The sequence below is a fragment of the Lasioglossum baleicum genome, chromosome 18 (genome assembly GCF_051020765.1).
Source record: "Lasioglossum baleicum chromosome 18, iyLasBale1, whole genome shotgun sequence".
NCBI lineage: Eukaryota > Metazoa > Arthropoda > Insecta > Hymenoptera > Halictidae > Lasioglossum > Lasioglossum baleicum.
Window position 1 is genome coordinate 8,270,850 of NC_134946.1, and position 20,679 is coordinate 8,291,528.

The following is a 20,679-nucleotide window of genomic DNA, read 5'->3' on the forward strand; positions in this document are numbered from 1 at the left end:
ACAGGAAGCACCTGGCTCTTCGTGGGGCCTGCATTTGCTCGAGGACGTCGTCCAAGTGCTCGGTAAGCACGCTGGGACTCCTACGAGGCTTTCATCCTACACGGTAATCGAGAATTCTCGGGACACACTTCTAGCTAACCTAGCAGGTTACCTGGAATTAGCCTTTGCCGAGGTGGATCGAACGTGTTTTCAGAAAACGGACAGTTTACTCTCGTAATTTACGATCAACCTCGAACACCTGGGGACGTCTCCGACGTCTTGGATGTTTATTTAATCGTCAGATACCCCGAAAATACTCAATTATTCAATGTTCACCCAAAAATATCCCATTACTTATATAGCAATCAATCAATTTCGCTCTGTTTGCAAAAACTAGAGTAACTCCCGAATACAATAGTGAATTTTTCTAAAGCAGTATTAAAACATAAACGTGATTAGAAAATCGTTAAAACGATCTGGACACCCAGCTGCTACAATGTTTTCAAATTACCAACTTTATCAATTTTTTCTGCTTCAACAACAAGACTTATCGAAATGATCCTTGCATAAATCGATTCTACAGACTCCCCCAAGCACAATAGTGTATTTTTTCTTAATATTATTAACGAATAAACATGATTAAAAAATTGTTAAAGCGATCTGGACAGCCAGCTGTCACAATGTTTTCAAATTATCAACTTTAACCATTTTTTCTGCTTCAACAACAAGACTTATCGAAATGATCCTTGCATAAATCGATTCTACAGAATCTCCCAAGCACAATAGTATATTTTTCCTTAATATTATTAACGAATAAACATGATTAAAAAATTGTTAAAGCGATCTGGACAGCCAGCTGTTAAAATATGTTCAAATTATCAATTTTAACCATTTTTTCTGCTTCAACAACAAGACTTATCGAAATGATCCTTGCATAAATCGATTCTACAGAATCTCCCAAGCACAATAGTATATTTTTCCTTAATATTATTAACGAATAAACATGATTAAAAAATTGTTAAAGCGATCTGGACACCCAACTGTCACAACGTTCCTGCACAATCAACCCAAATAAAAAATTAAATTATCTCCGTTACAATGTGACATTCTGCATTTAAGAAAATTACAGAATAAGCTTGAAGAATTGCTGTAATGCGCTGTTGGAATGAAAAAATTTTTCCCGACAAATTTTCGCGGAAAGAAAATCCCGAAGTCGTTTTTCGGGGCAGCGTGCACGGTTGGTTAACGAATGAACCGTGTTTCCTGGCCAAATAAGGCCGCGCGGAAACGAAACGACGGAATCCATTGTCAACGGGGAACACCTGCGAGTTTCTTCTGGATTTACAAGGTACTCTAAACCGGCGCGTTCTTCGTGGCTCATGATTTATTAAGGTGCCGCCACTATCGGTGTTTCGGGCTTTCACGAGTGAAATATCGCGGGAGCTGATTTAAAGTTCTCCCTTGAAAAAAAAGGGCTAAGGCCCGGGAGCAGAAATGTAGCGACGACAGGGTGTAAATTAAGACGTAATAGAATGCATGGCGGTGTTCCTTTGTACGTTTATGGACAACAAGGTAATTGAGCGTCGGAAAGTCGCGCGGTAGAACATTATGTAGGATAAAATTACTATAACTTCGGGAATTTTTGATCGAGTTTCATCAAATGTTGTCTGAACGATCCTTATACATGTACAAACTTACAGGAAAAATTTCATTGAAGAATGTTGGACATAGCGCTTAAGGGGTTAGGACACAGTAACAAGTGGGGAAAACATCAGAATTTTTTAAACAACAGTTCGTCGTCTTTGCTCGGAATATCTTTTCTTCCAGATGGCCAATTGGTGTACAGGATTCCTACAAATCGAATTAACTATATCAAACATCCCAAAAATGTCATAAACTGTGATATATTCTCTAGGCATTGACGATCTCACATCTCAATTTTTGTATTATATTTAACAAAATAATGGGAAAATGAAAAAAATCGATCGTCAATGCCTAATAGATATTATAATAAAGATAACTGTAAAATTTTAATGCAACTGCTAAGGTAGAACTCGTGGTACCTTGCGTTTTGTAAAACGCAACTCTGAGAAAAACGCGTTTAAAGTTTACGTAGAAATAATTCGAGAAATAATTTGTATTGATTCCTGTAAAATCCATGTAAAACCTTTTGCATTCTGTTCTAAAGACTTGAAACTACGATTTAAGACAAAAGATTTTCGATTTTTTTCAAAATATCACTGTGTCCTAACCACTGAATTAAATTTTCTTGCTTGGACGGGATCGAGTTGGCATGACTTAACTCATACAAAAATTTTTTACTAAATTTTTAGATAAAATAAAGTGCTAGAAGTGTGTGAAATTGTTGGAATTACCTATAGGAAAATTGAGAAGTGCAGAAATGTTTAATGAAATTGGTTTTTGAGGATAAATAATGAAATTGTTGAGGATATGTTTTCCATTTACAGTTTCATCGAGGTTTGTACCATTCATTTGTTCGTTTAAGACAATAAACGGCTCGTCTCCGATCGTATAATCGATTACACGTTTTATTTTGTAGCAGGATCCGCGAAGCAGGCTTTGCGATGCACGATTTCTGACGCGTTGTTTTGGAAAAAATCGGATTTGCTGGTTAATCCAGTGTGCACGGAAACGAATTATCATGTTGCTTCCGATGCTGGACAGGATTGTTTTCCTGTGCGCGTGATTTGTTAGTAGACTGTATTTTACGTAGTATTGTTTAAAAAAGTCTGGGAACGATGTAATTCCTAAGCACGTGTTTTTGACGATGAGTCTTCCAAAATCGAACTGTTTCCGGTGGACATAGGGCTGATCGCCTGAAATGAACCATTTCATAATGAACTACAGGGAACATTAAGGGTGGTTTATGTCATCGCTTCGCTCGATGCCAATTTGTTGAAAAGATACAAATATTCATTAATACTTGCATTTATGAATTTTTATCTCGGAAATTATTCATCGTAATGAATGAAACGTTTTTTTATAATAATCTAGAACGTATGCCTTAATATATATAATTTTATCCAATTGCAAAATCAATGCATTGACACCGTAAAAATGTATAAACGAACTCGCACAAGTTGCTGAAACGCTGTTATCGATAAATTTATCAGCAATTTTCTTCGAAATCACGAATCGCTTAATCCCTTGCCGTACTTTAACGGTCCAGACTCGTGATGACGGTTCTTAACAAAGTTTAACAAATATGAATGTTGCGCGTTTCATTTTAGATGAAATAAAATTTGATTAGTTTGTAATGAATATTGAAGCATTAAAATGAATGTAGCCATGCAAAAATTATACATTTTCTCTTCCCTTCTACGACATTTTGATGCATAAAGACGTTCTAATCACTGTAACTGTAAAAGAAAAGGTACGGCAAGGGGTTAAGAATATGTACACTGAGAATTATAGTGCGAGGGGGTGAATTCATGACGTCACTAGTTTCTCTAATCTCTCTCCACCAAATCGGTATAAAAGAAAATAAATCGTTGCCTGTGTATCAGCTCGCTAAAAAGACTCGATTCGTGCAGCGAACAATAGAATCCAAGATGAACGCACTATTAGAGAACAACGTCGGACAGCTCATGGAATCCCGGCAGCATCGCGAGGAAAGGGAGGGGGCACGAGGAAAGAACAATTGCATGCCTGATAATTCCTAGCAGCCTTTCAATTCCCGTGCGCAAATCGGGCCGCGGTGCTGCTTAAAAATTAACGCGGGTACAGGGCGGGTCGTGTAGCGTGTGCCGCACCCTCTAGCACCCTCTCTTACCCCCTCGTGGCCCCATCGCATTGAAAATCATCGGGCGAGAGGGCGCGGGTCTCTCCGAGCAAGTTATTCAAATCCGAAGCGAGTTCTCTCCTCCTCTCTTGGTCGAAACGACTCGATTCCGAACGATTCCGTCCCCTTCGCCTTAGGGAGGGTCGTGGGCGGCCGGCTGCCTCGTAAATAACGTTATTTATTCGCGAATTTGTTTTTCCCCGCGCGGCTAGCGCGCCAAGGCCTACGATATGCTGGCGGACGACGCTCGAATGCATAAAACCGCGCTTCCGAGGTGTTTTTCACCGCAGGCGATGTCGACTGCGAGCACGAGGACGTTACCGGAAAATTTGTTCATTTGTTTGCATCGCGGGTAACGACGCGACGCTGCTCCCGCTCCTGCGAACAATTTAACACGGAAAGATGTGCTTCTTACGAAAATAATTTCGCAGATTGTTACAGTTTTCATGAAAAGTCTTCAGGGAACTACGGGGCGTCTGAAAATTCCTTCAACATCCGGAAATGGGAGGTTCCTCAGATCATTTGAAGCAACATTTTCCTTGTACATACCACCGATGGTACACGTTAAACTTTATCTTCAGGCCACAAAAAAGGACTTGGCACGGAACGTGTTAATAACTCCTTAATAAAGCCGCGGACGCTATTTTTTAGGCAAAGGAAAATGTTGCTTCAAATGATCTGAGGAACTTCCCATTTGCGGATGTTGAAGGAATCTTTGGACACCCTGTACAAATGCTACAATTTGAAGTATTTTGACTTGAAAAAATTATACTGTGTAGTTGAAACAATACAAAATACTCTACCGGCCAAAAGTTTGGAATCACTTGCTGACTCTTACAAATATCGAATATACCGATAAATTTCGAAATGCTCAAATGAAATTGAAATGTTATTATATCAAATATTAACTGGTTGAATAATAATTCTCAACAGATGTTAGCATTTTGTTATGCATTTTCTAAAGGGACATATATGTTTGGCAACTTCTACAAGAACAGAAATTAGTTTATGTTATCGGCGCACGTTAATGCCCTTTCCAAAAATGAAAAACAAAAGTTCTGAGGACCCACAGTTTTTGAGTAATAGGCAAAAAACCAAAACAAGGTAATAAAAATCGTGGTTTTTTCTCCCTCCCCAAGTTAGCACAGGGTCCTCGAGGTCGAAAACTGAGATTCGACACCCCAGAGTACCCCTAAATGACAAGTGTCAAAATTTCATTAAGTTCGAAATACTTTCCAAGTAGACGCCTTTTTATCGACCTGCCCCGACTGGACTATAAAGGCAATCAGTTTTTCTCATAAACATCTTGTTTCTCTGAATTTACGCCGTGATTTTTGGTCGGTCGTGTATGTATGCAAAAGCTCGGTACCGAGGAGTCGTCCGATTTCTTTAGAAAAATTTCCGAACGACATCGGTTTCCGCGGTCGGCTATTTTAGTTTCGCACGGAGATCCACGGGGCCGTGAATGAAACATCGGGTGCGGGACATTTTTGGAAAACGGGTAAACGGTTTGTGTATGGAACCGTCGCAAACGAAATTATTGATCCCCATAGCACGCGATCCGGTTTACAAGAGCGAGCGGCGTTAATTCGCAACACATGCGGAAGTTTCTGGCATCCGACGCGATGCATGGGGCCGCCGGCTGGAATTTCACGAGTGCAATCGACCGGCCCGGCCCGGCCCAGCGCGCGGTGCGACGACTCAGCGCCGATCTACCCGGCGCAGCTAATGCGGTTTCGGTGAGAGTGCAGTTTTGCTGCGGCTCGGCGACGGGTATCAATCTTAAGCCAAGCGAGAAGATAATCAGCTTGCAGCTCGTCACTCGCTGGCCCGATTCCGTCCCAACGGTCACGATGACTAACAGGCATCATCGTCTTACCACCCCTATTCATCTCATAACCGAAATGTCATTTGCCTGCTCGCTATTCGTCATCCAATCATCAGCCACGGGGAAAGATACATTGCAGCACTAACTGTCCGAATTTTTTAAACGAACGTTGTACGAACAATCACGGTGAGAAATTTGCCACGGTTATTAATTATATTTCCGGCTATTAGCTCAATTTTTTTCATCCGGAAATTCAGTATAGTTTTCGCGTCGCTTCTACCGGAAGTGCATCTTGCGGTAAAAGAAAAGTATTGTGCAGAGATTCTCGGAAAAAAATTGTTTCGAGAAGCGATTATTTATTAGGTATGCTCTTCCCCCTTTTCTCCAAATTCATTTTACGTAGATAACATGTAATAAAATCTTGTCTGGTGACTCTCAATCTTTGTGCCAATATTCTGCCAATTCTTCTTGCGTCTGGGTCGGATTTTCGTTGAGCACTTCCTCTAACTGACCGTCATCAAACTTTCTCGGTGCACCTGAACGATCCTCGTCTTCAAAATTAAAATTTCCAGCTTTAAATCTTTGATACCACTTTTTACATGTTCTGTAAGATGGCCGCGTTCTTTCCCGGTGCCGCACAAACCATTTCAGTAGCTTCAACAGCTGATTTCCTAAGCTGGATTGCAAAGAGTGACGCAGTGACGCAAATGATGCTTCTCGCACGCCATATTGCTTGAAATTGTTGCATAGGACTGGCAACTCTTGGAGCGCTCATCACGACTCTTTTTAAAACTAAAAGAACGCTTTTTCAGAAGGCACCAAAATCGGGAAGTAATTTGAATTCAGTCAGAAGTTATGATCGTAGAGAAAAAAGGGGAAGGAAGTTATTTGCATAGGTTAGATTTTGTACATTTCATAACAAAATGGGGGCTTCAACTTCCAAAGCTGTAAAAAATATATTGAATTTCTGATATGTACAAGTTCTACCTACACGTATGTGTAAAATTTCAAGAAGTTTCCTCAGCTGGTTGCCGAGAAGTCGCTCGCAATAATCATCTCGGCATGCGACCATTTAAACATTTTTCGTGTGGTCAATTTTCCGAATTTAATATTTTAATCAAGATTGATTGATTAGTGTGTACGATTAAAAAAAGGTAATCATTGAAAAATCGACGATTGATTCAATCGATTGATGAAGTTAATCGTCAATCGTTGATTAAAAAAGAAATCATCGAAATAAAAACATAAAAGCACGTAAACAGAGTTTGTATTATATGTAGATCAAATGACATCAGTATTCATACAGTTTTGATTCCTTATTAGTTAATCATTAATCAATTATCCGATTAACGATTACAATTGAAAGGAATGTAATCGTTAATCGCATTTAAGGACTAAAGTAGAAAAAGCGTTATTCCCAATTAACGATTGATAAGTATTCAATCGTTAACCACAATTTTAACGATTAATAAGTATTTAATCGTTAACCGCAATTTTTTAACGACTAAACTAGGAGATTAATTGTTAATTGCGACTAACGATTGAAGTAGAAATTTATTCGTCAATGGTTTATTAATTTTTTGCCCAACTCTGTACGAGTGCAGTACCAAAAAATGTGAAAATTGAAAATTAGCGGGAGACGTAAGCAATTTTCTAGCTGAGCGTATATCTGGAAATGGCGAAGGTTTTCTTTCTCGCGGAATTGCATCTACAGTTTCAGCGGTCGGAGGGTTGCAATGGACGCATTACAATCGAGAGGCGAGCCGCGGTAGCGCATTCCGATATGTTTGAATGTTCGTTCGTGCATCGTTGATTCGCAAACCAGGGCTACCTGGTAATTGCCGGGGCGACAGGAGCGCGGCGCTTGCTCTGTGTCTCGGCATCTCACGTCATTACCTGCCAACTCGATTGAATCGGTGATTTTAATGTGTCGCGGCCCCGAGGCCGCATTAACACGCATCAATAATGACGTAGCGTTTGCGAAATCACTTAAATCGATTACCCTAGCAAACGCGAGGCCATGAGTCAAAATCAACCTCCCGCTCGTGCCCGTGGCTCCAAGATCATCCGAAAATCATCCGAAAATCATCCGGCTGATCTTACCCTATCAATCCACTCATTGTCAGTATCAAAAAATAATTTTTTCGTCAAATATCGGACACTTTGTGACCAATTTTTTCAGGGAAATTTGATTAACTGGTAGCTAGAATAAATTTGGTTTTTCATTTTTGTAATCGAAGAGAGTAATGGAAATTTTTCTTTTGACAAATAAAACAAACACATTTGTCAAGTTTCATACTTAACGACCTGATATTAGAAATATTTTAACATGTGTTCCATTTTCATTTTAAAGATCAAGGACAAGAACATCGAATTTTCAACTTTGTTATTTTTTTGTACATCAACCAAAAAATGCACGCAAGTGTATTTTTATGTAGAACGGTTCTACAGACTCTTCTGAATGCAATGGTATATACCCCTTTGTAATATTAAATACATTTCATCATATCGAAATTGAATTTAAAAGAAGAACAACAGGAAAATTGAATTTTCAACTTTGTCATTTTTAGTTCTTCCAACCACAAAAGATACACAGGTGTTTCTTGCGTAGAGCGATTCTACAGCCTCTCCTGAGTGCAAGTATAGTTTTATAAAATTGCGAGTATGCAAAACGATGTGCAAAAAATTGTTTAAAAATTCCGGTTCGTGTGGCATTGTGATAACGAGCAGCCACTCCTGATGAAGACTCAAAGAGTGCAACGGGGAAAGAAGTTTCTTTGGCTATTCTTGGTCTTATGAATTCGAAAGGAGCCCAGAGTCATAAAAACGACGGGACATATACATAGCTATGCGCGAGATATAGAGGACAGAGTTATTAGAGGGATGGTGTGAACAGTACGTTCTCACCCCGCGAGGTAAATTCAAGGGGATGGCGAGTTCCATCTGATTAATTTTGCATTACCCCTCTGCACGTCCTACAGAGTGTTCCATTTTAATCTTGCCGACTACGGTGAAGCCTCTTCTGCGCCCCAATGCATTCATCTCGTTACTATCTCCGCGATTATTATAAACCACATGCCATAATATTGCTATTGAAACACCTTGAAGAGTTGGCATCGTCACTTGGCCCAAAAAAGTGAGAAATCAAATTTTTTTCTTGGGTAACTATCCGGTGAAAAATTACAAATCTTTGAAGATATGTTCATCAAAATCTCGACTACATTCTGATATTTTTTTTCGTTATTGAAAACCATAAATAACTATTAAATTAGCCTTCAATGCAACCTCATGTAGGTTTCAAAAATGTAAGTGGTTCTAACATTTTTTTTACACAGGGTAATATTCGGTAAAAAAATTATGAATTTTTAAGTAGATGTTGGGCGATGTATTAACTATATCTTCATGTACAGTAAAGTCGCGTTTAATATCCAACAGCCTGTGTTCTGTACAGCAGTAATCGCAAACCGACATTATTTTTTTTTTTTTTTTTTTTACATTTTTTTTTTTTTAAAGTTCAAAAGAAAGCCGAACGTAGAGAAGGACAGCATGGCAGTGGAGTGGGTAGGCACTGGACAGTGATCGCGTACCCGATCGCGGACAGTAAACGCGACTTTACTGTATTTTTTATTGTCCTGAACCAAAAAATATTCTCTAACAAAATTAATCAAAAGAATAGGATTTAATGTATCATTTAACATTGTTTCGTTGGGGTAAATATTTTCCAAAAAATCGTGTTTTGTGCGAGGATGTTATGTAGCATTCAGTGTCAACTTAAAAATTGTTAAACTTGTACTAAAATTAATTATCATGGATCGCTTTCTAAAGATTAATGATTCGAAATTAGTTCAAAGAATACCCAAGAGGATAATGCTTGTTATCAGCACCTGGTGTGATAACATCACGGCTGAAAAATGGTTCCGTCCAAATTTGAGTGTGATCAGTTTCTTTGAAATCCATCGCATGGAAAGATCCACGGACACCGCGCACACCGTCAAAACGTGAAATCGTCGTCCGCCCTTAAAACTCATCGTCGAATGGTCACTATAGAAACCCCATGCCTCCCTTTCGCTCAAACATATTGATAGGGGGAGCACGCGTGGCGCACACAAGAGTCGAGTGACGAACGAATAAACGGCACGAGTCTGCGTTAGGTGTTAACGATGAGTTGTGGCGAGAGAGAGAGAGAGAAAGAGAGAGAAAGAGAGAGAGAGAGAGACTGGACCCTCTGGCATGATAAAGACCAGTTATGGCAAGCCCCTATCTCTTCACGATTCCTAATGGCTTTGAAATCGAGCCTCGATTCGCAAAATCCGATCATCCGCAAAGACATCGTGAACCCATCGAATCTTTTGGGGCTTTAACACGTTGAGCGCTCAAGATGTTTTGCTTAGAATGTTTTAATAAATTTTATTAAAATTATTAGGTGTGCAAATAAGTAACTCGATTATATCAAAGATATCAAATATAGAACTGGAGTTCATATTCGCACTTGCGCATTATAACAATGACACTTCGCTTATTTAATATTTTTTGTATACATACAACAAGAAACAAAAGTTTCAGTGAAGAAATATAAAATCGACTGGGGGTCCGCACAATTTAACATGGCGGGCCACATGCTGCCCGCGGGCCAAGCGTTGGCCAGGCCTGATCTACTTTATAGTATTACAATTAGAATGGATTAGTAGACTAAAATCCCATTAATCAACTAGGCCCGGTCTCCCCTAATGAATGGCAGCTGATCAGACTCTAAACAACCACTTCAATTTTACAAATCTACTCTTTCCTCTTGTGAAATTTTCCTAAAAATTGTAAATCTTCGGAAATGGTCGAAATGTCTCTCCGAACGGCAAATCCCGGACACGCAGTCGCCATCATTCAGGACCCAGCGACTGTAAACTCCTGTCATATAGCGATCGCATCAACAAACAACGCGAATCTACGTCGGACTGTAAAGTAGACAGTCCGGAGTCGGCTACAAATGGCGCAAACCGTCCGCGGCAATAAAGACGGGCGTGGTTATTAAAGGGGATTCGCATTGTCAGTTGCGGCCGGCGTAAATCTCCTGCGGGGCGCGAAATTGCAGGAGTAAGCCACGGATCGGTGCCGGCTAGGTAACTATTGATCAAAGGAATCCTTCGTGAAATATGTCGCGCCCAATGATAATCATCGCCGTGGCGGACGATGAGAGAGAGAACACCGTGACGTCACAGGAGGACGTTGCATCGATCGCGGACCGATTGTGGACCGACAGCTATTTATTCGGAGCCATTGTCGGCCCCCAAAAACTTCAAATATCCCCTAATTTTGTCATCGGTCCGTTCAGACACTCAGAGGTCGCGTTTAGGAATTTTTATCTCGGAAACCGTTACTCCGATCGAGTTGATTTTTTTTTATCTTAGTCGGGAAAGTATACTGTACCATACAGAATTTTTTCCAATTGCAAAAAGTATAAGATCACATTTTAAATTACGATAAAATCCAACTTACATTTTTAAATGTTATTAAAAGATTAGATTGATAATATAAACCCTGCCGTTCAAAATAAGAACAGACACAACCAGATCGGTCGAGCAGATCCCGAGATGCAAGTCCAAAGCCGCAACCGTTAACCTGAGACATACGTCCCCGGGTTCATTTAATAACCAAATCCGGTTCCCCAGCGAAAGAAAAACAGGAACCTCGAAACCCTGTAACTTCGTCGTGCTTCTCCATAGTGTGTATTAACAAAGAAAAGCCCGGCGAACGTCTAGTCCAAAGTTAGGGAAGCGGCAGTTGGTCGTCGAGCAAAATGTCGAAGAGAAACTCGACTGGAGATGAGATTGAAGTTTCAATTCCGGCTGGGATCTCATACGGGGAACAGTTAGAAGTCTACGAAGGAGGTCTGAATAACGAGCCGGGAATGCTCGGTGTGTCTAGAAAGTTAAAACCGAAAGATCTATTTTATTATTTCTTTCACTTGTTAAGGATATCGGTGAGACTGTGAAATCAATTGCCCGAAAATGACAGTTTCTCGAGGACAAGGTCGTAAGATCGAGAAGCTGGATTTAGGGGATGCTAGGGGGATTGTTGGGGCACCGTTCGAGCCCTGTGCGAAGATTGTCGAGCGGTTTATGGGGTCCCGTAGCGCTATCGTCCGTCCGAACCTTTTATTTTCGCGGACGATGGCCCGCAGCTGTCGCAGAGCAGCTCCAGAAATAGCCCTTCGGTACGATCCGTCGATTCAGCATCGACTGCTGGTCGACATGCCATCGACACGTCGTCGATGTCTCGAAACAGGTGATAAATCCGGGACCAGGGCCGTAACTTCCCGAACAGCCGAAAGAAAAGTCGAATCTCGCTCCGGTGCTCGCGAGTTTATAGTTTTCTGGAGCGAATGGCATTTGAATCTCGTGCCGAAACGGATTCTTGCCTCTACAAGACTGCGTTCGAGGCATTCCTGCAATCTTCTCCTCGTGAATTCGCGATTATTGGCATTGGAACGAGGCTCGTTGCATTTTTGGAGCTTTCGTCGATTTCTGACGGAATTCTGGAGAGTTTACAGGCAGTCCGATCATTATGTATAGTTGACGATGGTTCTGTGAAGGCTGGCATCAAATCATTTTTTCAATGCTTTTCCATGGAAATTTTTCAACTTCCTGGGTCGCAAATGAAATCTGGAAGAATTTACATAGTGATAGAATCATTTTCATTTCTAGAAAAATTAAAATCTCGTCGAAAATCGAGGAATTCCCGTGAGTAGCTCCGGATGGACATTTTAAGACGATACGTCCAAATAATTTTTTCAATGGTTTTCATGGAAAGTTTTCAACTCTCTGGGTCGCAAATGAAAGCTGGAAGAATTTACATAGCGATAGAATCATTTTAATTTCTAAAAAAATTAACATCTCGTCGAAAATCGAGGAATTCCCATGAGTAGCACCGGATGGACATCTTAAGGTGATACGTCCAAATAATGTTTTCAATATTATCCCATGGAAATTGTTTAACGTTCTGGGTCGCGAATGAAAGCGGGAAGATCGCACTGTATGACAGGTTCATTCTGGTTCGCAGGGAAGTTCGGGGTAGCTGTTCATTCGTGTTCCTGTACAACCGGGCACCGCATTTTACGAGCCCCGCCGTAATCGAACCGGCGGGCCTCGGCTCCTTTCATTGGCCGCGTAAAGCGTTTCGATTTGCAATTTCCCCGCTTAACTGCCACGCTGTCTTCCGAAGCAGTTTAGATAGAGGAGGTACGTTCCCTAGAATCGTTCGACCGACCCATGTCCGTATGCTTGTCCTCCTCTTTTACCGGCGCATCGAAATGCAGCCTGCAGTCTACCCGATTCTAATGGACCACCCACTGGTAACTTCGGGTGGTGAACGTGCATTAACAACTCGTGGAATCGGTCACCACTATTATGGCTTTTCATGCTCGTCGAGTAACTCCACGAATCACCAGCAGAACAGATTCGAAATTTCTCTGGTCAGCGAAGGAGTGGTGCGATTTTTCCTGACGTAAATAAGCGAAATATAATTTTGATAAAACTGTGCAACCTACAGAAAGCCTGTAGCTACCATCTGCATTTTATTCCATGCAGATATCTCAAGTAGTAGTCGAGAAAATGATTTTTAAAGTTAAGGGTTGCTTGCAAAGGAAATTTATTCTGATCGCTCGAGGTTGTTGTGAAAAATCATTTTTCCTACTTGCGATGTGGCAAGTGAAAGTTTGACGAAAATATCTGAAATATAACAAATGATCAGCTACCATCTGCTTCTTAATTAACTTTAGTTTAACTAACGGTAAAATTATTTAATCAATTTTTGGGACAGCTGAAAAATGTTCGAAAAATTTCTGAACCGGGTTTCTTAATATTTAACTACTCTCACGGGCATGGTGCTTCAAAAACTGGTAGAAATCATCATAAATTAAAACTAGATCATGGAAGAGTGCGTTTTTAGTCGGTTTTTCTGTTGGAGAGAGGCAAGTGTCTGAGCCAGAATGGATAGTGGATGATTAAAAGCGTGATTATTCGAGTTTTCTCAATAAATATCTATCTGCATATATCTACCGGTTGATATTCAGAGCGAGAGGCCTTTTGAATACGCCGCGGCCACCCTCTGTCTTTCAGTTTTTCCCAGTTTTATTTCCCTTCTGCTATTATCATTCTCTCTTCCTCCGATGCCCAGCCCTCGAGGAAACTAATTTAAATCGTAATGGCCCAGCCGGCAGCGGCGTGGAACTACCGGTTTTTGTAAGAACACCATTTGTCTGCTGCTGGCGCTCGAGCGCGCGCGCGCGCGCACGCCACGGCAATTCCGCGTTCGAAATTTAGGGGAGCACGTAAGAACGGCCAGCAATTGCGGTGACAATCGCAATCGAGCTGGACGTTTTTTTTCCCGTGCAAATTAGCGACCCTCTATGACCGACATGTTCACTAAACCCGATCCTCGAATTTGCTTTTTGTACTGCTTTCTGTAGAGGTTGCTCCGGAAGATAATTCTTGCTGACCTGAAACAAAGAGCTCAAATTTCGAGAAAAAATGTGCGAGGTAGAACTGGCGTGTAGCAGCTATTCACTGGTTTTATAGTTCATTCCAATATCTTGAGTAGTCATCAAGAAAATGTCTGATGAAGCTTGTGTCGCTCCTGAAGAAACCCATTTTTGTGTGGTTTCGTGAACGAGCTAAAATTTTGAAAAAATTGTGTAACGTAGAGGAGAAGCGCCCCTTCAATCTGCTTTTTACTTCATTGAGATATCTCAAGTAGTAGTCGGGAAATATATTGTTAATGTTAGGGGTTGTTTGTAACCTCGCCCAAGAATTATCGGGCTCCTGTTTTCTTTCGATACAAGACGATTGCTCGGGTCGGCTTCCGTCGTATTACGGATGAGAGTATCTATTTGACATTGCTCTTGAGTGGGCCGAGTGTTTATGAGTTCTATAAAGCTGTCCGACAGGCCATAAAGTGGTCAACTCTCCATAGACAGTTTTAGTTCGACGATCTGGCGACCAGCTCCGAAGCATTTAACGCATCGTCTGCCCGTGATTTTATTCGGAGCCAACGCGGAGCCGCCTGGCGAAAGGAAATTACGATTTTTCGACGGTGTCTTCTGCTCGGCGATAACACGGGCGACTCCGTGCGTGAATTATACGGCTCACATTTTAATCAATGTGATCGTTGAACCTTCGCAAATTCACCGAACGTGGCGCCGTTCTTTATTGATCGTCATCTTTGTCTGCGAGCACACGCTCGTACGCTCCGAGTCGCTTCGATATAATTTGTTATGCGACGATCGTAACTATCGACCGTGAATCTCGATGTTCCGGAGGATTTAGGATTGTCGGAGTTTGTTATGGCTTCGGTTTGATCACTATTTTACATTCGATTAAAATAGCGATGGCGCTCCGAGGAATTTTGAATTTCAATTGCCAGTAGACAGTAGTCGCAGGTTTCCTGGAGCTTCTGAAATTTTTTCAAAATTTTAGCTCGCTGGTTAAGATCGGAAAAAAATAGGACGTGTTCCCTGATGATACGTTCGATTAAATTGTAATCAATACTTTTATTTAATGGAAATTAATACTTTTCCCGCGGTAGATCGACTTTGGCACTGGGATGGCTAGTGCTATGGGTATTCCGGGGTCACGTGCAACGCGTCAGGGCCACAGGGGGTGGCGTTCTTGTGCAGGGGAGCAAGAAGTAGGGGCTGTTTCGTGAGCTGAATTCCGATAAACACCGATGCCGGGCTTCTGAGGATCGAGGGAGCAGAATTTCCGCGACAATCACGAATTTTCACGGGCACCCATCCAAAGTCGATTTACCCCCAAGGGGTGCAAACCTTTCCGAAACCCCTGGAAGATGTTTCGGATGCGTGAAATATTTTTTGGTGGATTTTTGGATTGTTGAGGAGCCGAGGTGCTTCCTTCGAGAAATAGTTTTAGCGTTTTAGGGATTGGTGAGGCCAAAATAATCATTGCATTGATTTCGACAATGCGACAGTTACGGAGATTTTGTATTCCTGTCTTTATCTTACACGCAGCGAGGCATTGAACATTCTCAAATAACTAATAACCATTTGCAGAACACTTCCTCAGCTACGTTGGTACATGCCTTTGACGAGGTTCCCTTAAATAATTAAATACAATTTGTAAATACTTGTAATTGGCAAATGTATAATAGAATAGACCTCCAGCAATTTTCAACATAGCGTATGAGAGTAGTTTGTGCGACATTAAGAAGTTATTATATATTATTGGGATCCTTGTTTCAAAGTATTCCGTATTAATTAATGTTGTAACTTGACGCAGGCTTACATACATAGTGCAGGCATTTCATTAAGAACCATTTAAATCGAGTACAATCAAATACATAGATTACAAAAATATTGTCAAAACATCCTCCAATAGTCAAAAGTTATAAGAAATATAGAAAATTATTATACAAAATTCGCAAAAATACGAACAATCTAGTAGAACCAAATCGGCGGGGATTCCGAGTGGTATCGTCGCGCGTCGGTACAAAATCCCAGAAATGATAAAAACTACGAAATTATAAAAACTGGAGAAATCGCAGAAATAGCAAAAATAGGAAAAATCTAGTAGGACCAAATTGATCAGGATTCCGAGTGGCTCGACTCGATCGAGTGCCCAGCCAGCTCCATCCGCTGCCAATGGGCGAGCTGCTGGCCAAGGGTGCAGACGATGTGCCAGCAGGCGTGGGTGTTGGCCGGGTTGCAGGCCGAAGGAGGCGCCGGCGAGCACGTGACACACATATTGCCTACCTTTCGGGTCTCTCGAGCCAAAAAGCTTCCTGTCCCTGCTAGCTGGCTGGAATGGTAGAAAAACTAATCTCCCAGATTAAATCTCTAATTCACGCGGTCTCGGATCCCGGAGATTTTATTCGCAGATAGAGCCGATGACGCTATCCTGCGTTTATGAAAAAGACGAGACTTTATCTTTGCGAGGGGCACGCTGACTCGGTTAGGCGAGTCCCCGATGCAAGGGAGAGACAAACGATAATTGAATCCCTTTTTGATTCAGCAGATTTTCTCACTTGCGTGAATTTTCTTTTTATGGTCCGCTTAAAAAAAAAAAAAAAGAAAGAAATGATTGTGAGGTGCGCTGATATTAAGTCTCCTTTGAATTGTAAAGTTTCTGAAATTTGGAAAAATGGTGGGAAAGGTTTGTACTCTTTAGGAGATGGTGTGTTAGTAGGAGAAGTATATTTGGAAGACAAATTTAACTTGTTATGTTTGAGAATGCAATGAAATTATGTTGAGGACGTGGATCATCTGGCACGAAAAATAAAAATATGTTAAGGTGCGGCAGACATTGTACAGCAAATTGCACAAAATTACAATTCAATAGGTCCTCTTATCTTTTCGTTAAAAAAATTGGATAAGTTGGTACGATAAATTATACCAGAACATCTTTGTAAGGAAATTGTTATGATTATATTATTTGGATTCATATCATGAACCACTAAAAAAATTACCAAATTTCAGGAAAAGATAATATTGATGAATGTTTATTAAACTTCTATTAAGCTTGCTTAATGCTTATACTAAGAAATTGTAAAATACTGTTAAGGGCACGTGTTCGTGGAGCTTCTATCATGGTGTTCCTATTCCAGTAGTGTCACGTGCATCACAAACACGGGAGTCTAATTACATTGATTTCTGTTAGGGATGTGCGTGTTCTCGAATTCACGAAATTCCCGAGCTTCGGGTCGGGTTGAGAAAACTCGAGGGTGGGTATTGAGATCCCGAAAAGGCGCCATAGTGTTCGAGACAATGCTAAAAAGTTCAACTTTTCAAAAGACAATGTTTGACGTGAAACATTGAAATATAATGTAGTTCGCAACACTACACAGAGTTTTTACTAAATAAATTAACTTATTGTTGAAACTGAAGCGTACAAGCGAATATCAAACTCGATATAATTTCTACAACACGTACCTGAGCCCAAAATATCGAGTACCCGCCCGATTTCTGTTTAATTAATGTTGCCGCAAGTTTGTTGTAAAAGCGCCGGTGACCGCGTACAGGGATTAGGAACTTTCCCAAATTCGGTAATCCGATATTCTAATTTCAAGCATGAATTTAATAGCACAGTCAAATTTATTTGCCCGAAAATGATTAAATATAACCAAACATTTACAATTCATTATCAAAAACGCATTCTGTCGCACGATAAAACAATCTGCAACACCTATAAACAAATTGTTCACAGCTAATCAATTGGCAGAGCTTGTCCAGAATATAAATCTCGCGCGCAAAGATAACAAGAATGAAAACAAAATTTTATTTTCTATATCCGCTAGGTTTAGACCAGTTCTATACTATAATTTTCTAGGGATTTTTGTGAGCCCCCAACCCACGGAAATCCCCACTCTAATCACTAGACATAAAACACTTAACATCTATGAAAAATTTATTTGTCCCCTCATATTAAATCTTCTATTCCACGTCCCGAAAAAGAGTAAAAATTGACGAAATCCACAATTACATCTGTTCTACAATGTTCTGGGAATTTTCGTAAGGGGGAATTCCCACTCTGATAATTATCAGGGTCCAGAACAATTGACATCTATTCGTTCCCCGATGTTCGAGCAAATTGTTCGATTGAGGAAGCGGACCAAACGTGGAAATTCGTAATTTTCCTGGAGTTTCGAGGTTCCGTTGGCAAAGTTGCCGACTCCTATCAGAATCGATCAGCAAATAGCACTTTGCGGTGGCGGATAGAATTCCCCTAGACGCGGGCCGTGTTACGCGATTCATTCTAGCGAGGCTACGTGGACCGGGGTCACAACGCGCCTGGATTATGCATAACGCATGCATATATGCATCGGAGAAGACGCGCAGAGAGTCGACAGATGCGAGCTACGGATTTTCCGATCCGGGGTCCCCGACTTCCGGCACGACGAGGAATCGCCAATGCAAAGAATGTCTACAAGGTTTAACAAGGGAAGCAGGACGGGATGGGAAACGGAAAAGTGTAAAGAGCAATGATGTGAGGACGGTGTAAAGAGGGATGGTGTATTAGATGGCCCCGCGCCAACCGGCGCCTTTGCGCCCCTTGATGCCCGTGACCAGTCGGGCTACCTTGTCTGCGTTGCCATCATATTATGGGCAGCTTTGCGATTTTTTTCCGGGCAAATGGCCGGAGCTTTCGAAGCGCAATTTTTTGCGTTTTGTTGCGCGGTGTGTAAACAAGTTTGCGGTCTATTTGGTTTTTCTCGTAGGTGGTTCGTATCCTTGGACAAAAAATAATTTAACCCTTTGCACTAAAATTTGCCATACCATTATTCAAAACAGTTTTAACATTATTAAATTTGTCTGTATGCTACAAATTGTAAAAAGCTCAACTGTTATGTAAGAAAACAAGTTCGATTTGATGTGCACAATGTAAAAAAGATTATATAGGACAAAAATGATCTGGGTTGAAACAAATATTTTGATTTTGGAAATTCAAATTGTTCGAGTGCAAAAGGTTAATAACAATATCTACTTTAGGGACATGTCGTAATGTTGCATATACAGTGAGGGTCAAAAGTGATCATACACCTCGAGAACAGGACATTTATTTAACAATTATTAGATATATGTTACATTAATGGGAAAGTTATTTGAGAAGCATAAAGTGTAGATTGATGGTAATTAAATGTAGAAGACGTAATTTAATCTAATAAATAATTTTTTAGATACAACATAAAATGTGTAGTTGAGAATCTGTAAAAATATGAATCAGAAGTGAGTATACATAACTAATTAAGAACGATTTATCTTCATTTATTAATAAAATTACGTACATTTAATACTCTGTTGGTCTACCTTTAGCTTTAATTACGGCAGCTAATCGTCCTGGCATGGATTCAACCAACTTACGTGTTGTTGAAACCGAAATATCATTCCATACTTTTTAGTAGTTCGATTTTAAGGTTTTCCCTGTTCAAATCTAATATTTCCCACAGATTCTCTATTACATTAAGTTCTGGTGCTCCAAAATTCGAGTGGTTTGTTTATGAATTTTTCTGCTAATTAAACACAAAACGCGATTCTTCACACTTATCGCTGGTGTTCTTCTTAAACGTTCTTCTTGTTTAATATTCTATAAAATTTCATGTTTTTCGCAACTTCAACGTCAATGTGACACGTCTTCCCCTAATGCGATCAACTTTATCTTTTGCAGGAATTATTTTCTTACTCAATGGCACAATTTTAGGGAGGGGGGCGTGAAAAAAGTCTCGCATAAAAAGATTTTATACCAGGTATAGCTAAAGTCCATCCTAGTATATACTCATTTTTGACTCCCACTGTAGGTTATCTTTGCGATTTTTCTCTGGAGAAATGAAAATAGCTTTCGAAGTGGAACTTTTTGAGTTCTATTATACAGTAGTAGAGAAACATTGAAGTGTTTTTTATGATCGTCTTAGGTGATTCGTAGTCTGAAAAAATTGTACAGTTTGGGATTTTTTTGCAGAAAAGAGTGTTTTGTATTTTTCTCCAAATAGAAAAAAAAGATAAAAGAGAGTAACATTTAGAACCGTGGTTTGCTCTCCGCAGAACGAAATTAATTTCTCATGGTCCCTGAGGTTTCCGAGGTTCCTGCAAGAACGTTATGCAACAAGGTATTTAGTAGAAGCTGTCGGTGCAGCATTTGGCCGGAGCTGCCTGTAATTTCGTGGCTTATTTAACCGACTGATATATTTTATTCGAATTTTCTACTGGCACATGCACAATGTAATAAACTGACGGGGATACGTATGATAGGGCGCACCGACGAGCTGAGGGAATCACCGGCGTTCCGTTGTAATGTATCCGGAAATATTTCATCCTTGCTTCATTAGCCATAGCGCGGCGAGTATTTAATTAAATAACATAGCTTGTCCTATGGCTGCTCGAGATTAAGCAGCGGAACAGAGACCAAGAAGAACTAATTGTTCCTTCACACACCGTTTCAACAATAGGCAAACCTTCCCTTTCAATTAAATTTTCATAATTTCAATGAAATATTTTCAATACTGTTTCACAAAATAATTTTATTAAATAAATAAGGCAGATTATATTTTGGACTGCGTATGCTATAACAAA

General features: G+C 40.4%; 1 protein-coding gene across 4 annotated transcripts in view; it reads left to right on the forward strand.

Annotated features, from left to right (window-relative positions):
* Mib1 (E3 ubiquitin-protein ligase mind bomb 1) overlaps nt 1–20,679 on the forward strand; it is a 640,458-nt gene that overhangs the window by 577,457 nt on the left and 42,322 nt on the right. The window lies entirely within an intron of this gene.